This window comes from Sturnira hondurensis, unplaced genomic scaffold (genome assembly GCF_014824575.4).
Source record: "Sturnira hondurensis isolate 20B ecotype Veracruz unplaced genomic scaffold, ASM1482457v3 Scaffold0024805, whole genome shotgun sequence".
NCBI classification, from domain to species: Eukaryota; Metazoa; Chordata; class Mammalia; order Chiroptera; family Phyllostomidae; genus Sturnira; species Sturnira hondurensis.
Genome location: NW_028097436.1, coordinates 5,117,184 through 5,137,682, shown reverse-complemented (window position 1 = coordinate 5,137,682; position 20,499 = coordinate 5,117,184). Strand labels below are relative to the sequence as shown.

Sequence of the window (20,499 nt, the reverse complement as noted above, 5' to 3'; positions counted from 1 at the left end):
TATCTGAGAAGAGCGCCAGGTTAGAGACCTTTGGTTATTACAGCTCAAACTTGTCTAAGTGTACATCTTTGTTTTAAAAGAATGGCTTTTTCAAGCCAGAGACACACTATTCCAGGAGTTCTTAACTTGAGGCATTAGATAAGAAAAAAACAGAAACACACAAAACACAATATTATCACTTTCACTAACTTATAATTGAAATGTAACATTTCAATTATAAATATAGGCGACAAATACAGTGGTACCTATGCCTTTTCTACCTGTAAAGTACGTGTATCATTCGTATCACATTAGAATCAGTTCAGATATGTGCATATATCTACATATCATTGAAACTCATCATTATTTTAAAATCAGAGTACTTATTAGACCTGCAGATAGATCTTGCTATTTAATACATTAATAAAGAAGGGCATTTTGTTGTCCTCCAGGAAGCGGATCCTGAGATGTCAGAGTGCAAGAGGTAATTTTAGGAGGCAGAGTGTAGGTAATTCATATGAAAGGTAGAAGGGGAAAGCGGGACTGAGTAGGAGGAACCTTAGGCCGTGGTGAAATTCTCAGCCAGCCCAGCTTGGAGGGAGCTCTGGAGCACAGCCGGGCTATAGTACTCCTGCCATGCTCAGTCACTGGCTGGAGCATGCCCAGGAAGAACGTGGCCTGAGCTCAAAAGCTAAGGAGGATCCCCAGGGAGCTAATGACTTGCACTTTGTCAACCAAGAACACTCCATGCAACTGAGTGGAAAGCTCATTCCTGAAGCGAGGTCTGACCAATGCATGTCCTTGGCTGAAATGCATATATGTAGTTAGCTAAACTGGTGTTCAGTGCATTTTGATTATCTTCATTGTAGTATCATTTGCTTCCTTTGAAATCCAATGTGTTTCTTTTTAAATCTTCACCTGAGGACGTTTTTTCACTACTTTTTTAGAGAGGGAGAAAAGAAGAGAGAGAAGCAGAGAGAAGCATTCATGTGAGAGAGTAACATTGATTGATTACCTTCTGGTACGTGCCCTGACCAGGGATTGAACTGGTGACATTTTGGTCTATGGGATGACACACCAACCAACTGAGCCACATTGGCCAGGGCAAATCCTAAGCATTTTTGCATTTATTTATTTATTTTTTTGATGGTGTCTTTTTCATTGTTTATTCTGTTACAGTTGTCCCAATTATTTTTTGCTTTTGACCCCCTGCACCCAGCCCAGCCACAGTCAGTCCCTTCAGTTGTCCATGTCCATGCATCATTCATGCATGTGCTTTGACTAGTCCCTTCTGCTTTCTTCTACCATTGCCCCCTCGGCACTCCCCTCCTGTAGCTGTTATCCTGTGTTTCCATGTCTCTGATTCTGTTTTTCTCATTAATTTACTTTGTTCATTAGGTTCTGAATATAAGTGAGATCATATGGTATTTGTCTTTTGCCAACCAACTTATTTCACTTAGCATAATAGTCTCCAGTTCTATACATGCTGTCAAAAAATGTTAGGAGTTCCTTCTGTCTTTCTGCTGTGTAGTATTCCATTGTGTAAATATATCACAATTTTTAAATCTACTCATTTACTGATGGGCACTTAATCTGTTTCCAATACTTGGCTATTGTGAATAGTGCTACTATGAACATAGGGGTGCGCAAGTTCTTTTGAACCGCTTTTGAGTGGTTCAGGATTCTTAAGGTATAATCCCAGTAGTGGAATCACTGGGTCAAAAGGCAGTTGCATTTTTAATTTTCGGAGGAAATCCCTTACTGCTTTCCACAGTGGCTGCACCAGTCTACATTCCCACCAACAGTGCATCAGGGCTTCTTTTTCTCCACATCCTCACCAGCACTTGTTGTTTGTTGATATTTTTTTTTATTTTTTTAAAGGATTTTATTTATTTATTTATCTTTAGAGGGGAAGGAGAGAGGGAGAGAAACATCAATGTATGGTTGCCTTTTGTGCGTCCCCTGCTGGGAGTTGGCCTGCAGGGAACCCGCCTGCAACCCACACATGTGCCCTGACTGGGAATCGAACCTCGATCCTCTGGTTTGCAGGCCCGCACTCAATCCACTGAGCTACACCAGCCTGAGCTTTGTTTGTTGATATATTATTGATGGCCATTTTGGCTAGGGTGAAGTGTTTTTAATTTGCATCTCTCTAATCTAGTGATGCTGAGCATCTTTTCATATATCTCTGTGCCCTCTGTAGGTCGTTCTTGGAGACGTGTCTGTTCAGGTCTTTTGCCCATTCTTTAATTGGGTTGTTTGTCTTAGTGGTGTTGAGTTGTATGAGTTTTTTTATATATTTTGGAGATTAAACTCTTGTTTGGTGTATCATTGGCACATATGTTCTCCCACACAGTTGGTCCCCTTTTCATCTTGATGATGGCTTTTTTAGGAGTGCAGAAGCTTTTTAATGGGATATAACCCTACTTGTTTATTTCTTCCTTTATTTTCCTTGCCCTAGGATGTATCAGCAAACATATTGCTATGTGGGATGTCTGAAATTTTGCTGTATATGTTTTATGCTAAGACTTTTACGGTATCACAACTTATGTTTAAGTCCTTTGTCCATTTTGAGTTTTTTCTGGTGTACAGTATAAGTTAGTTGGTGGTATAGTTTCTTTTTTTTCCCCACATGTATCAGTCCATTTCTTCCAGCAATATTTATTGAAAAGACTGTTTTTATTCCATTGTATGCTCATGCCCCTTTGTCAAATAATACTTGACCATAGAGACATGGATTTATTTCTGGGCTCTCTATTCTGTTCCATTGATCTATGTATCTATTTTTATGCCAGTCCCACACTGTCCCTATTATAGTGGCCTTGTAGTACAGTTTAATACCAGGTATTGTGGTCTCTCCAACTTTGTTCTTCTTTCTCAGGATTGCTGAGGTTATTTGGGGTCTTTTTTGGTTCTATATAAATTTTTGGAATATTCTAGACCTGTAAAAAATACAGATCTAGAACACATATTTTTGTGTTTGAAAATTACTCTGAGCCCTGGCTGCTGTGGCTGTGTGAATTGAGCCCTGGCCTGCAAACCAAAGGGTCGCTGGTTCTATTCCCAGAAAACATTCCTGGGTTGCAGGCCAGGTCCCCAGTCGGGTATGTGGGAGAGGCAACCACACATTGATGCTTATGTCCTTCTCTTTCTCCTTCCCCTCCCCTCTCTTTAAAAATAAATAAAGTCTTTTAAAAAATAAAATACAAATTATCCTGAGAAGGAGCCAGTTCTCTGAGTACCAATAGGGTCCATGGCAATAAAGTTTATGAACCCTGCTATAGCCTTTCTGATTTGTGTGGTGGTAGGAGTGAGGTGGTTGGGGACTGGGTCCTGCCTGCACTGCTGCCTATTCGTGTGCAGGGGTGGGAGAAGTAGGTGTGCATTTGTTTGTATGGGAAAAGACATGCAGGGTGTGATTATTACAATAGCCTTATTAACTTTGGTTTTGTATATTAACAACTGTAAACCTACTTTTGCCCATTCCATACGTATGTTTTTTTATTTTAATTCCAGGGACCAGTACATTTGTCTGTAATAAGATATTCTATCCAATTTAGAAAAAATTATGTGGTGGTTTTAACATCAGGCCATCTGTTTTTAAATCCACTTTAACAACCTACTGTTATGCATTTGTTACTCAAAACATATGTCAAATCTGGAAAATATGAAAATTTCAATTAAACAATAATAAAACAGTATTAATAACATTTTCTCTTTTTTAGCAGTTATGTTTACTTCATTTATGTAATTTTATTTGCTCCCAAACCAATCCTGTGAAAGAATCAAGGCAAACACTGTGTCCATTTTGTATGTAAGAAGTTCTGCTTCTAAAGTGAACCTTGGCTAAAAGGAGCCGCCACTTTGAATGGAATACAGATGTGAGTCTAAAGCTCTTGCTTCTTCTGCTATGCCACACTGCTTCCCTGATTAAAAAACAGCAACAACAAACTATTCTGTTTAATTTAAGTGCTCTTCTTTGATTTAAAATAATTTTTCTCTCATCTCCTGCCACCTCACCACTGTCCCATAGCAGTTCACCCTCATCCCACAATTTATATTAAAGGCTTTAAACACTTTCTGTCTTAAAACCGTCTTTCATCACTTGGTACCTCTATTCACTTCAGTGAGTATTTGAGCTGTAAATACTAAGACCAGGCTGTGGAGTGTGTAGGAGAAGCGAGGGACTGTGGAGGCCACCCTGCCGAGTGAGTGGCCCTGGCTTTTACAGCTGTCGTTTTTTCCTCCATAAAACAAGGAGATATTATTCATCTCACAAGGTTTCTGTGAGGATTATAGAATTAATATTTTAAAGCCTCTTTTTTCAGTGCGCAGCTCATTGTAGTTTCTTGGGAAATATTAGCTGAACTTAAATTTTGAGAACACAGGCTCATTTCTACTTGTTTGGTTTCTCATCTCCGAATTGTCTACAGTTCTTACTGGCTCAATGATCTCCCTCCACCTCTGGCCCCACCTCCAAATGCAGCTTCTTAACGATGAAACTGCTGTGTTAATTGATTATTAATAAGCACATCTGATGTAACACTGGTCTGTGCCATTAATTTTAGAAAATAATAATAGAAGATTATTCTGTATACCTTTCTTCTTTCATTTGTGTGTATGTCTTAACTGCCAAATGATTTATTAAGTTCCTGTAGAGAGGGATCTGTTGAATCAGAAATAAACATAAAGAACTGTTTGGGATTTTATTCCCTCTTTTTTAAAATTTATTTTTCATGATTTACTTGCCTTTCAGTTTATGAGTCATCAATAGAGCTACTTCCCAATGATTTCGTAATTTTATGAAGTTTAAAAACAGCATTTTAATTTTGCTTTTTTGGTGTGATTCAGTTTTAAAGCATTGAGCTGATGACTTGAGAGGGATCTTGGAAAGCTCATTGAGTTCTTTATAGAAGCTCACTGGTTCTTGTTAATAAACCATTACTATTTTTCACAGTTATTTACAGTTACAAAGATTTACAAAGATTTGTGATGATGGTATGGATGGCTTAATATAATTATGGAACTGGGATGCATTAAGATGTAGGAAACCTTTAGTCGATAGGCAAACATGAACACCAAGGAGAGCTTATGGCTAAATTCTCCCCAGGGTTTGCAGGAGGGTAGATAACTGTTCATTTTAATGTCATCCTAGCAGAAGGTTCAGAGGAGTGATAATGTTTCCTTTTTTCTCTTCTAGCTTTGTGGGATAAGCTAAAAAAATGTTTTGGTGCATCATGCATTTGTTGAAATTCTACCCTTTTGACCTATCTTAATAGTTCATAATAAATGAACCAACTTCATTTGGTTCAGCCTAATTCTTGTTTCCTAAACTGGTGACAAATTAAGGAAATACGTAAAGAGGTTTCTCTAGTTTATTGCTTAATTGAAAATGAACATTGGCATTTCTGTTTCTCTAATAGCTTGTCAAATAATGGATAAGGGTGCAAAACTCTGGAAATGGAAATTTTATCTTGGAATGGTTTGTAGCCCCCAGATCTCAGTTTGGAATACTTGGAATTTTTCTTACTGCATAGATGCATATGAGCCAGTCTTTTCCATGGATTCTATGAGAAAATTTGCTTGATACAGTGTCCCAGTTAAAAGTGACTTAAACAAGTGTGGTTGGTGGTCTCAGAGTTCATAAGCAATATCCCAATTATGTCCACTTCAGGCTGTATGTCAGGCTTCTTGTCCTTGTTCTTTGCTTTCTCTCCAGTTTCAGCATAGCTTAACTCGCGGACATGGGAGTAATTATGCTCACAAGTGGATATCCAGGGAAGAATTCATTTCTTGCCTATTCTAGAAGCCACATATATTTGTTAGTTTGTGGCCCCCCTTTCTCTAAGCTTCAGAGTCAGCAGTCAGTACTCAGAGGCCATCTCTCTCACCTGACTTCCCTGAGTACAGACTCTGACCGAAGCCAGAAAATATTCTTTTAAAGACTCCTGTGATTAAATGAGGTCCACCTGGATAATCCATGCTAATTTCCCAATTTTAGGGTCTTTAATTTTAATCACATCTGCAAGAGTTCCCTTTTCCAAGAAAGGCAACATACGAGGTCTGTCCGGAAAAGTCATTGTTAACATAAAAAGAAAGGTTTGTGCGGCATTGATATAACCTGGCAGAGGAGGGTGGGGACTAGAACAACTGGATGTCATAAAATCTCAACATGTCACAGATAGCTGGCCCCATTAATTTCACTCACTATGATTGTCACTTTCCTTTAACCCTGAATTTCCTTTACAGTAATGCCATTTTAGGGTCCTGGGGTACTTTGACTTAACCTTTTAAATCTTTTGTTCTGTTCACTATTTATTGAGCTTTAGATCTTCACAAGTTACATGAACATATGTTTTTGTTACCACAGTGAAGTGCCTTTCTGGCATTTTAGGAAAAACCCTTCTCTCTTTCTAAGTTCCAGGCAATGTTTTTTCCCCCCTTTTTGTTGAAATATTCTATATTTAATTAATGTGCAACAAGCATCATCATTTACTGTATATTTTTCAGTTTGTAATGTATACTATTAATTTCTTTTTTTCTGGGAAATTATTGAATTTTTACCCAAATTTTTAACCTCATAGTCATTTGTTTTCTCAAACCAGAAATACTCTCCAAAAACGTAGGGTAGAGTACCATTGGCATTTTAAAAAAATTGGTTCTTGACTTTTACTTGTTGCTATGTATTTTAAGAAAGAAAGATTGATTCTAATTTAGGAAAACAAATTTATTATATTTTATACATTATTAACTTTTGGGAGATAACTGTTTCTACATTGTTTATTGAAAAACTTAATACTTTCCTTTCCTTAAATATTTCTTTATGTTTTAAAGTACAGCTTTTATTCTTGTTTTATATCTGATATAAAGCATATATCAGATAAGCATTTTTATTTGAAAAATATTTTTATGTGATAGAGACTTTGGGAAGAGAGACCTTTTCTGAGTTCAACTATTATTCAAACCTAATGAACATCTGCAAGTTGACATGAATATGTAATTGCATTATAATCTGGAAAATATATTATTATAATTGCATATTTCACTGGATCATTTAAAGTATATGTAACAAAGTTTATTTTAATTGGAAAAATTTTATCACTAAGGAAAATTACATTTATCAAAAGAGGTAACACAACTACATCTCACACAAAATAAGCAATTTATTTAAATTTAATTATTGGTTCTTAGTTATTTGACAGTCTACTTTTCTGTCATCATATTGCCTTAGACTGGTTCTTCCTGAAGCAGGCTGTTCTTCCTTCTTTAATCTTCTTTTCTTTTTCAATTAGAGAACCAATTATTTTTCAAGGTTTCCCAGGTCACACTGGGACAGTTCAGTTCTCTGCTCTCATTGTAGAAGTTTCAACTCAAGAGTTGAAATAGCCAATGGGATAATTGTGTTTGTTTTTAAATGAGGGATGTTAGTCCTTAGAGCTTTTATGTTGTTCTATTTTAAAGTTACCCTTTTTCTTTATATACTTCATTTCAGATTTTATGTATCTGTGTAAGAGTGAATGTGAACTTTTTAAAGTGACTAATCCTTTCTATTTCTATTACTTGTTTTACAAGATTTAGCAGTGCTTTCAACACCAGGAAAAGAGCAGCTTGTGCAGCTTCTGTGTGATAACAGGCTTTGTTAAGAATTTATCCTCTGTGTGTGTGTATATAAACATATATGCATATATATATATACACACACACACACACACACACACACACATGTATGTATGAAAGAACATTGTTCCATAAGCCAGATTATCCAAAATTGACTGATCGCTGGATTGTTGTTTCATTTTTTTACAATTTTTTTAATCAGCAGGATTGCTGAGTACAGAAAAGGCAGCATGGTCATCCCTGCCCACTGAGGTGTACTCTATCAGAACTGCTATTTTTGTGAGTGTGTTCTTGATGAACAAGCATAACCTACAACCTCAATAAATCAAAAATTCTTATTATTTTTGATTACGTTCGGGTTGTAAGAAGGCCAGAGCAGTTGTTAGGTGGAGAACAAAGAAAGGAGAGAAAGGAGCTGACTTCTACAGTAAAGGGGAAAGTGAGCGTCTGCCCAGCCCCAGTGACCGCACCCCATCCTTACCTTGTAAGCTTTAGGCCTTTGTCCCATCATAATGTGAAGAGGCGGAGCCTGAGAGGAGTTAAAAATCTGGCCTTTCTGGCTGCGTTATTAGAAAGTCAGGAACTCACTTCTGCCTGATTTCATGCCTTGTGTCGTTTCCTGTCCCCCGTTGGGACACTAAAGTGGAGGAGGGAAGGGAAGGCATGTGAGCAGGTTGGAGGGAGCCTCTGGGGAGGCCCATGTGCATTGGTTTGGCGTGACCCTGTTACCAGCCGCTGACTGCCTGTGTTAACACAGTGACATCTAATTTGGTTCTTTCAACTTTAGAAGCTGTGACAGTCATTTCATTCATTACACACATTCTCCAACGTTTGTTTTTCTTAAATACCTTCCATACTATTTTCTCACATTTTTCCTGTTTTCACAACAGTACTGCGAGCTCTGTTCAGATTTATCATCCCTGTGGATATCATGTTGATTGTATCCCAAGTGTGCACACAGGAAAAGTAAGAAAACTGCTCTGTCTGACACTCGTAGCCTTCTGCAGTCAGATCCAACTTGTACTTCTAGCTGTATTCTTATTATTTTTCTGTTTGGCACATGATACCGTAGTAACCTTATTTTACTTTTTCACTAAATTTGACTGCATTTTCTTGCCTCTCCCTGTGTCTTCATTTACGCTGAATGTTTTATTTTGCAGTTCCTACCCATTCTTTTTCTCCTGGGAAAATTCCTCACGAGAGCTGCAGCTGCCTATTGGCAGTACTGGGTCTCTCACTGGGTGAGGTGCTGGAGAGCTTGCCTTGATTCTGCTGCTGGCCTCCACAGTTGTCTCTTCTGCCTTCCCGGGGTTGAGTCCTTTCTCTCTGTACTGAGAGAAAGCCAAAGCCTCCGAAAACCCCTCTCTCCTGCTTCCCTGCTCTCTATCTTCATCTCTTACTACCTTCACCTCAGTTCTTTCTCTTCAGCCACATTGGAGAACCTCGGCGGTATCTATACCTCAGATATGTTAGATATACGCCTGCCTTGGGCCTGAGATATTCTTACTTTTATCTGTCTGCTACAGCTCCTTACCACCACAAGTCTTACCTCAGATGTTGCCTTCTCAGTGAGGCTGCATTTTTCTCGCCCCCAACCCCGACTTCAGTCCTCCTACTTTGTTTATTACTTATCATTTATATGTTTCTTCTTCTCTCTCTGCCCCTACTGGAGTTTGAATTCCTTTAGCGGAGGGATCATTGTTTGCTGATCTATCTTAAGCACATAGAAGAATGTCTGCCACAGAGTGGGCACCAAATTGATCTTTGCTGAATAAATGAATGGAATTTTGTTCCTTTAAAGAAGAAATATAATATTTTCTAACTCCTCCAGCAAACTGTCTTTTTTCATTTTCAGCAAATAGAAATTTTGGAAGGAGATAAGTATTATTTAAACAATCTAGAGTTCAATTAACTTGGCCACTGATGATGACTCTGGCTCTGAGTGAATAACAGGCTCTTCTGTAAATTATGTAAAAAATTCAGAGAATAATAAAGGTGATTGAGAATGATGTAGGTTCAAGGTCTTAATTCTAAAATAATTCATTGCTATTTTCTGTTTTAGCAGCAAGAATCAATATAAGGATGAAAAGTTTAGGTGAATTCTTTGTTATTGGCAGATGAACCTTGATTTGATGTCTGCAAAGCAAGAATAACTGTTAGCATACCATTTATAGCACTTGCTATAATTTTTTCTCTGAAAATTGCTTCTTTGTTGGGTGTTGATTTTCTTGTGTGTGTGAGAATTCAGCTAAATTTACATTACATAAAATTAACCATTTAAAAATGAATAATTCAATGGCATTTAGTACATTTACAATATTGTGCTATCTCTACCTCCGTCTCATTCCAAAACATTTCTGCCAGTTCAAAGTTTAAAAGAAACAATACAAAACAAAAAACACCAGTGCCTATGAAGCAGAACCTCCTCATTTTCCTTTCCCCCAGGCCTGGCAACCACCCATCCGTTTTTTTCCCTCTATGAGTTAATTCTGGATGTTCCACATGAATGGAATCTGGCAATATATGGCCTTTTGTATCTGGCTCCTTCCACTTAGCGCACTGCTTTTGAGGATTATCCACACTGTAGCATGTATCAATACTACATTTCTTTTAATGGGTGAATAATATTCTATCACATGCATATGCCGTAATTTGTTAATCCACGCTTTCTTTGATGCACATTGGGCCATTTTCTCCTTTTGGCTGTTGTAAAGTGTTGCTGTGAACATGTGTGTACATGTATTCATTAGAGCACCTGTTTTCATTTCTTTTGGGCTTTGAGTTAGAAGTCTCGTTCCTGTGTGAAACGGTATTTGTATGTTTAGCTTTTTTGGGGAAGTGCTAAATGTTTCCACAACAGCTGGATTATTTTATATTCCCACCAACAATATACAAGGGTTCAATTTTTTTTTATAAAATGAAGTTTGTGTTATTTTTTTAAAGTTTCATTTCTTTTTAGAAAGAAGGGAAGGGAGAATTAGGGTTAGGGTTAGAGAAGGAGAGTAGCATCAATGTGTGGTTGTCTCTCATGTGCCCCCAACCCAGGCATGTGCCCTGACTGGGAATCAAACCAGTACCCTTTGGTTCACAGGCCCGCACTCAATCCACTGAGCCACACCAGCCAGAGTGCATTATGTGATTTCCTAAAACAATGATTACTAATCTAAAGGAGGACTGGCAAAACAGACTGTTGTATTTGCTCAGGTTCAGTGATCCATCTCCCAGACATTTGTGACTAAAAGTTAAATAAGAAAGACAGAAAAGGTGTAGTAGGAACTCCCCTTAGAAGTTTGACCAGGAACTAACCTAGTGATGGGAGAGATAAAGGTGAGTGGGAGAAAGGTGTTAAAGGGAATTTCTGTTACAGGGACTGGATATTTTATAATTGTTATGAGCAGGCTTCTTGGATATGGAAAGAATAATGTGAAATTTTAAATGCTAAACTTTAGAATGAACACCTTTCAGGAAGAGGTCTAATTCTAGAGCATCAAATAATTGTGCGACCAGATGTTGGGATGAAATAATGGAAATGGAAGCAAGGTTCTGATGCAGAAATTAACAGTGTAAAGCTTTAGCTCTGATATCAGACTGCCCTTTGGGAATCCAGTCTCTAAGACTTCTTGACTTACGGTGAATTTTCAGTCTTTTCCAGGCTAACTTCAATTTCCTATTCTGTAAAAGAGGGTCAGTATCTACTTACAGGACAGTTGAGTGACAATGTCTATTGAATAAATGACTAGAATGATAACTGGTTCACATTACTTCATAAATGGCAGCTGTTGTTATTATATTAATTTCATTTTATATGTATTGCATTGTGGCAGAGAAGTAGTGTTAGCTGTTCAAATTGTTATGAATGGACTGGATATTCTCTATGTTCCCTTCAATAATAGCAAGGATTCCTCTTTTTTTTTTGGCATTATTCCAGGTTTCTTCAGCGATATCAGTTGACGTCTCTAAATTCACTTTTTTAAAGTATAATATTGAGTACCACTTTTTAAAATAATCAATAATCTTGAGAGATAGAAAACAATTGTTATTAGAAAAATGTGAAACTCTCCTCTCCCACTTTGTAGTTTTAGGTTAGGTAATAAGTTTAAATTATGTCTGACCATTATATATCAAAATGATTGCTTTCATCCACGAAACACTATAGTCACTGGGGTCAATGGTTGTTATGGTTTATTTGAAAATAATAAGATGCCAAGAAAATCAGGCAGTGGGCCATGCAGAGTTAAAGTTGGAGGAGACTGCTGTTTTGTCTGAAGACGTTTCCTTAAATTTTTTTGGAAACTATTGAACAAAAGCACATTACTTTTTATGGTAATTGTAATGCACCACTGTACTCCATAATCTATGAGAGTGTTCACCTTTGCACTCTGCCTGTCCAGCTGTTGTCTTGAACAATTATCAATGAGCTATTATTCTGGTTTGAGCTGTGTCATGCTCGAAAGTGGGATGAAAAATGTTAATGAGCATGCATGAATGTTGGCTGATGAAGGTTAAGTGGTTGTAGTCATGCCTTCTGCAGTCTTCCCTCTGAATGTTCCCTCCGAGGCAGTGGGTTCTGCTGAGGGATTACAACAAGTGGTGCTGATTGACAGTTCTTGATTTAACAATGAAATGGTGTGTAAAGGCAAATTCTGTGTTTCAGCCGAATAATAGTGTTGTTGACCTCTGGTGCAGCTCCACTCTGCATCGTGTTTTATTTTATAATTTTCATTTTTTCTATTGTACCCGATTTCCAACTTCTCTTGTTTTGTATTGCACATTATTTTAAAGTTGTGCCTGATGGTGGGGGTAGAGTTTTTCTTTTTAAAATTAACATGTCCATCATGTACTTACGTTTTTAGAATAATAGCTGCGATTTTAAGTATGATCGAATTAAAATATCGTATACAATAGCTGTTCAAAGAAGCCTGAGCCAGTATTCATCAGCAGTCCGGTCTTCCTCTTCGTGGCCATCTGCATGTGTTTTTAAATGGTGACCCAGGTGCTTCGCCAGCATTTGTTATTTGTATGCTAATTAGAGGAAACTGTCTGTGTAATCTTGAGGAATTTTTTGAATTGATTTTTGTGAATGTGGCATTTCATATACTATAGCTTGAGCATGGACTTCGAATACTTTTTTTTTTAAAAAGAAATGACAGTGTAAGAAGCAGTATTAAGAAGTGTTGACGAGGCTTTTGTTCTTCATCATTTTTCCCGTTATTAATGGGGTCTTATCAATGGGGTTTTCCAACTGCAAGGTGTGCTTTGCAAAGTGTAAAAGGTTATACAAATACTTGTTTTTAACCTATTTTAGTTAAAAGACAGCACATAAGAATCACATGCTTTTACATCTTGTAACAGAAATAGAAAAAATAAGAAAAAACATTGTTAAATAGACATACACTTATAAAGTTAATAGGAACTATAACCATCATTTATCATTTAACAGATGAAAAATTTAAGAGCTAAACATAGTAGATTTAAAACCTTTGCCAATAGAACCATTATTTGACATAATTGGATTATTTGTCAATCATTGAGAATCTTTTCTTTCATTTTATGTGCCCTATTGGGACAGCTTTCTATAATTCACTGCATACTTAATGTAAGATTTTAAAATATAAGCCAGAGTACTATTTATTTTTATATAAGTCTATTTTAATGTTTGAAGCTTGTTTTTTAAAATTCAATTTATAGGTTTTTAATTTTTCCTGATAAAATGAATTCCTAATTATAGAAAATACTCATGCATTAACCCTGAGCTCTGAAGGAAATAAGACGGGAGGAATACCTGCTGTACCTCTAAGCACTGATTTTCACATCTTTTCTGTAAGGTTGATTGCTGTGCAGAAGAAGAGGGCCTCCTTGTCTCCCAGCCCAGCAGCTTTGTGCTTACGGGCTACTTCTTAGAGCTCTCGAATCCCTTTTGTATTCAGTGCTTCAGTGTTGGTGCTCCTGTGGCTTTTTTTCTGTCAGTGAGTGAAATTGCACGTACAAATCACACTACCTCAAGGCTGGCTACTTCTTAATACGATGCCGAGGCCTGCAGTTACCTGCCATCAATAAGCAAAGGCTCTGGGTTTAGTTATTGAATCAGTCATGGCAAATTATGCAGCCCATCTGACCAGCCAGCTGACCGCCAGTCAGCCAGGGAACAATTAATATTGGATGCCCTTCTGATGAAAGGTAATGAATGTCCTAGCTCCTGGAATATAGCACTGAGCAAGACAGATATAACTCCTGCCTCTATGTAGTATATTTTTAAATGGGGAATGTAGTAAATAAATTTGTAGGTAGAGAAAACTGACCGTAGCTTTTGAATGTGCTGTGAAACTAGTAAGCAAGGTATATTGATAAGAGGTAGATTAGAGAGGGTGGCCACATAATTCCTTGGAGGTCGTGACATTTAAATGGAGACTCAGAGGAGAACAGTAGGACTTTGCCAGGCAAGGAATCGAGGGATGAGGTGTCCACGAGTGGGAAATAGCGTGGTCTGAATTCCTCAGGTGAAAAGAATCTGTAATCTAGGTTCCATCAGAAGTTGAGGTCTGGACTGTTTGGAAATACTTCACATAAACTTTTGAGTGTTTTTTCAAGCATGGACATGCTTTTTGAAAGTGGTCAGAGGAAGATGACTAACCATGCAGAAGTAACGAGAGGGGCAGGGGCAGAGTTGGCCCACTGCTGAGATGCCGCTCTCTGAGGACACAGGCACGTAGGTGGTGGTGACAGCGTGGCTGTCCTGCCAGAGAGGGCGGCGGGCAGAGTGACAAGGCCAGAAAGTGGCCTGCTGTGAGCTTGGAAGTATTGCTGCTGAGGGGAAGCTTTTCCTAGAGGCTCTGCCTGTCTACTCCAAAAGGAGATGTAAAGACACAGCCCCTTTCTTAAAAAGAATTATTTTTGAAACAAATTAGTGTTAAACAATTGAGTTTTTGACTTTATTGGGTTTTTGAGTTTATTCCTTACTAAATAAAAAAGATTTACTTAAATAAAACACCAAAAATTCCATTGCATACAAAGCATGGGTGGTGGTAGAAGTCAAATTACTCTTGTAATTTATTGCTCCACTAAAAAACCTGCTTCCCCATGAGGATTGGTTTGTTTGGAATCTCAGAAATGCACTAGGAATTCATGTGTGATGATAATTCTTAAAATAAACCCTTTTGTTCTTCAAATGCCTTATGCAGAATAAGACTAGAAATAACTGAAGCTCTTGCCCCTTGCTAAAGGTTTTTTACTAAAGTTTTTTCTTTATATTCTTTAGAAAACTTATTCAGAACTGTACTTTATTACTTAGTGTGTACATGTATATATTAATTCATGTATTTATACACAGAAGAGACTATGGGGTGAGAAAAAACAAATGCACTCTAATCTTGTCCCCTATATATTTTTCAAGGCCCACATCTTTTACTGCATGATGATTTTCCTGAACAATCTAGTAACATGTTAGTTTATTTGTATTTTTATTTTTTTGCTTCTCTTAACTTCCATGCATCTTTTTCCATGATTGGCCTCATATCTTTAATGACCTTTCAGTCATTAAAGATGACTAATTTTTCAGTGAACTCATTTACTGGGCTTTTGATTGCCTAGATATCAAGATGCCTGAATTCTCTCAAACTTTTTACTTTATGAACTTAATTGTGTTATTCTATAATTTTGTTTCTGTATATCTTGGTGCTCCGATTTCAGTTGAAGTTCTGTAAGGACAAGGACAATATTTTCTATTCTTTCATTAATATCCTCAGTGGCTTCTGACTGAGTGAGTGAGTGAGTGAGTGGAACAATTTAAGATGACCTGTGGTGACAAAGGGGCTCTTGGGGAAGCACCACCCTGACAATTGCTGCAGGTCCATTCGTCATCTCTGCTCTGTGGGGTTCTTCTGCTCTCTTGGGTGTCCTCTCCAGGAAGTGCAGTGTGGTCCCGTGGGAATGGCCTAGAATCCAGAAGCTGATTTCTAGTCTCGAATCTTGGAGAGTTCAGTTCTCTGGGCCTCAGTTGCACATCTACTAACTATAAGTTTATTGTAGGTTAACATTCTGTCAGCCACCAAAATAAACATTAAGAACATATCAAACATACAGATGGCCAATAGACAAAATGAGCTCAAAGTCAGTAATCATCAGAGAGATGTAAATTAAAACCACAGTGAGACACCCCTCGACAGCAGTCAGAATGGCTATCATTGATTAGTCAACAAACACGTGCTGACAAGGATGTGGAGAAAAGGGAATCCTAGTGCACTGTTGGTGGGAATGCAGACTGGTGCAGCCACCATAGAAAATAGTTTGGGGTTTCTTCTAAAAATTAAAAATGAAACTGCCTTTTGAGCCAGCAACCTCACTTTGGGGATATATCCTAAGAATCTTGAAACACCAGTTTGAGAGTGAACATGCACTCCAGTGTTTACAGCAGTGTTATCTACAATAGCCAAGATCTGGAAACTGCCCAAGTGCCCTGCAGTAGATGAGTGGATACAAAATCCTGTTGCACATCTGCACAGTGGAATACCACATGGCGGTAAAAAAGAAGGAACTCTCACCTTTTGCGACACCATGGATGGACCTGGACGGCATTATGCTAAGTGAAATAAGCCAGTCAGAGAAAGAGAAATATTACATGATCTCACTTACAGGTGGAATCCAATGAACAAAATAAACTGATGAAGAAAATGGAAACAGAAGCGTGGACACAAAGACCAGGCTAACAGCTATCAGAGGGGAAGGGGTTTGGGGGACTGGATGAAAGAAGGTGAAGGGATTGGCCAAAGAACATCTATATGTATAACCCATAGATACAGGCAACAGTGTTGGGGTGGCCAGAGGGAAAGGGGAGTGGGGACTGGGAGGAGGAGCACAAAGTGGGGAGAATGGGGACATCTGTAATAGTGTCAATAATAAAAATAAAGTTACAAAAAAGAAGACTAAAAAAAGAAAAAGAATCTCAAAAACTCCATTGTACCTGTGCTCAGTAGAAGGGTGACTGTACTACTAATCACGGTGAATTGATCATATTTCTTTTCTCGTGATGGAGTGAGATTCTCACTTATACATAGCCAAAAGCATAGACAGCAAAGCATATACATATGAAAAAATATAGGGGTATTCACTGTAATATAATTTTGATAGTAACAACTTAGAAACAATGTAAATACTCATCAATAAAGAAAATAGTTAAACTAGGGTGTTGTTCAGTTGTGGTACCTAGCTGATACACCATGAAGATGTTAAAGAGAATGTGGTTGATCTGTACATGTGACCATGGGAAGATGTTTAGGGTAATTGCTTTGTGAAACAAGTAAAATATAAAACAGTGTATGTTGTGAAAGCACTTTTGGTTAACGAAACCCTAAATTGTATATTTGTATGCATGGATATACATCTGTTTTTGTATACACAATCATGCGCATATTTGTATTTTATGTGTAGCCTTTTAGAAAACTGCCAGCTGTAGCTTTTGTTACCAGTAACTATTTGTACTGGTAGTTTTCTTTGGGTAATGTTTGTAGTATGTGTTAAAGGAACCTTCATTTGTTATGCGCTTCTACAATGTTGAATTGTTTTATAATGAGATTTTAAAGTTTAATTTTTTTCCTGGAGAATAATTCCAGAATAAAAGAGCAGTTAGCTGGAATAGTGTGTTCAGTCTTTAAAAAAATTATATTTTATATGTGTATTGTTTAACTGGAAAGTGACAAGGTGACTTTGTCTTGTCAGCAGAAATGAATCCCCAAATTGTAACAAGATGTTTGAATCATTTGTTTTATTTTCAAACAGTCATGGTTTAGAAATGACCTTAGCTTTCCAAAGTGAAAGAAAATTTTGTCAGGTATATTACATACACAGGGTTTCATTAAATCAGTAAGCTGCATTCAGTAAGCAGTGTATTTGATAGTTAATTATTCCAAATGGTGCCGATGATTAAAAGGGACACCCATTTGTAATGAAGGAACCTGTGTAATGGTCTCCAGAAGAACGTTTGTTCCAAGTGTGAGGATAGAATTGATTAAATGAGAAGTTGCATGGATCTTCGGGCTAAGGAGCAGCCTGGGAAAAGCCGAGAAAGCATTGTGAGAATTTAAGGAACTAAGTAAAGAGGGCTAAATATGTGGCTTAGTCTTTTAAATTTGATAATTTGAGGTCAAGTTTTAAAAGTGTCAATAGAAATGTATGTTTTATATGTTATATTCCTCTTGGGCATTTGTACATACATATGGGGAAGAATTTTTTTCTTTTCAGCTCTTCACTCTGACTTAGTCTTTGCAATTTGGGTATATTTTTCTGCTTACATAGGTTTTTTTTCTACTAGAATTTCAAGGGATTTATATCCAATCTGAATTGCTCAATCATTTGAAAGGTTTAATATAGGATACCACATATTTCTGAAAATGTGTCCACTGACTCTTTTACCACACACATATTCTCTTGTTGGTGCACTTGCCACTGAGCTGAGCCCACTTGGTAAAATGCCACTGTGACACAGTCTTTCACTTGAGATCCAGGCAGGAAGCTGGGCACAGGTACCCTCTGCTCCAAACTTTCTTTTGTTTCCTTTCACTCCCTAGGCCCTTCTCCTCCAGCCCATTGTTACGTGTGGGAGGAGGAAGGAAGCACACCCTGTATAGTTGGATCTAAAAGCTGGCCTCATCTCCCCTGATGCCCTGCAAATGCTCCTGTAGCCCAAGAGCTTCTTCCGCTTTCCTGTGCCTAAGACATTGTACTTACCATATATTCTACATCTTTTCACTGCTGAAAGTGGGATCCTATTCTGAGTTTTATGTAGTTAAAGGGAAGTTTCGTGAATGCATTAATTTTTTTTCCTTTGGAAGGACTCCAGTCTTGCATTCGGACCACGTAGTTTTCAAAACTTTCGTCTCACTATAGATATTAATGAATATAATTTTATACTCAGTATTGAGAAATGACCTCTTATTCCAAGTGTTATCTGTTCCCCAGAGGAAATAAATGCCATGATCCTGAAATGGCAAGGCTTTGGGGAAAATCTCAAGAAAGAAAAAAAATTAATCTCCAGATATCATCTCCAATTATTATCTGGCTCAACTTTCTCTGCAGGGCTCAATGAATCTTAGTCATCTTGCATTTAATTCCATTCTCTTCTCATCACTTTTGCAGTATTCACTGATGGGCTAGATAGGCTCTGAATGGCCAGGACAGAACCATATTCAGAGTGGAACTGGAGGAGGAAGGGGAGTCCAGAATGCTGGCTCCCACTTGTTGGACTCCTAGCCTCTCTCTGCCTCAGTTTTCACACTATAAAATGAAATTTTTATTACATGAGTGTCTACTCTTCATTTTAATTGGGGAAAGGGGATTTGAAATGTTCAGAAATTCAAGTAATTATTTGATATATGAATTTGATGTTTCTGGCATGAAGTAAAAGTTTTAAGAATAAGAATAAGATTTATTAAAACCTCTTAAACATGACGAATTTTGGCATGCACCAGAGAGCCCCAATTAATAGGTGTTCCTGGATGTCAGAAATGTTGTTCTGTGTAGTATTTCATTTTCTGTTCTTCATTGACTTGTTGGTGTATGTCTTTGGAGCAGTAACTTTTACTGTCTGACAGTTTCATGAAGCATTTACACTAGAGACTTTTTAATTAATGAACTTGGATACTTTACAGTAAGGGATATTTCAGTTCCTGGAAAGATGCTTCTCCACTGAGATGTTAATGCCTCCCCGTTCAAGTGTCAGGTGGCCCAACACCATTGTGAAGCGGTTGGGTTTAAAGTGAGATTCTCTAACAAGATTTAAGCTGATGCGTTCCCATTAATGAAACGTTTCTCCATTTCTCCTTTCACAGAATGATTCTGTTAAGTATTTCTTTTAAATAACACATTGGTTAGTATGCTGAAGGTAATATGTTTTGGGAGAGGCAAGCTGTAAGATGCTGATAAATTATGATTTTGTAAGAAGCCCATAACTTTAAATTTGTACATTGGGAAGGAGGTAGAAATGTTGCCTAAGTCTTAGGAGTTGTTTTTTCTTTTTTTAAGATTTTTAAAAAATGTTACTCTATTAGAGTTGTCCCAATTTTTACCCCTTTGCCCTCCTCTGCTCATCCCACCACCTGCTCCCACAGTCAGTCCCCACACTATTGTCCATTCCCACGGGTCATTCATACGTGCTCTAAACTAGTCCCTTCCCCTTTTTTCCACCATTATTTTCCCCACCCCGCCCCTCTGGTCACTGTCAATCTGTTCCATGTTTCCATCCTTGTGGCTCTATTTTGTTTGTTAGTTTATTTTGTTCATTAGATTCCTCTTATAGGTGAGATCACGTGGTATTTGTCTTTCACTGATGGGCTTGTTTCACTTAGCATAATATTCTTCATTTCCATCCATGCTGTTTCAAACGGTAGGAGCTCCTTCTTTCTTTCCGCTGTGTAGTGTGTCGTTGTGTAAATGTACCATAGTTTTTGATCCACTCATCTACTGATGGGAACCTAGGCTGTTTCCAGTACTTGCCTGTTGTAAATATCGCTGCTTTGAAACAGGGGTGCACAAGTCCTTTTGAATTTATGATTAGCATAGGGTGTATTCCCAGCAGGGAAATCACTGGATCAGAAGGCAGTTACATTTTTAGTTTTTTGAAGATATTCCATACTGTTTTCCTCAGTGGCTGCACCAGTCTGCCTTCCCACCAACAGTGTACTATGGTTCCCTTTTTTGTACAACCTCACCAGTACTTGTTATTTGTTGATTTATTAATGATAGCCATTATGACAGGTGTATCTCATTGTGGTTTTAATTTTCATCTCTCTGACAGCTAGTGATGTGAGCATCCTTTCAGATGTCTATTGGCCCTCCGTATGGTTAACTTGGAGAAGTGTCTTTTCAGGTCCTTGCCCATTTTTTAAATTAGATTTTTTTGTCTTACTGGTGTTG

At 37.7% G+C, this 20,499-nt stretch overlaps 1 protein-coding gene across 2 annotated transcripts in view; it reads left to right on the top strand.

Moving 5' to 3' along the window:
* Positions 1–20,499, top strand: part of DIAPH3 (diaphanous related formin 3) — a 475,029-nt gene that overhangs the window by 184,511 nt on the left and 270,019 nt on the right. The window lies entirely within an intron of this gene.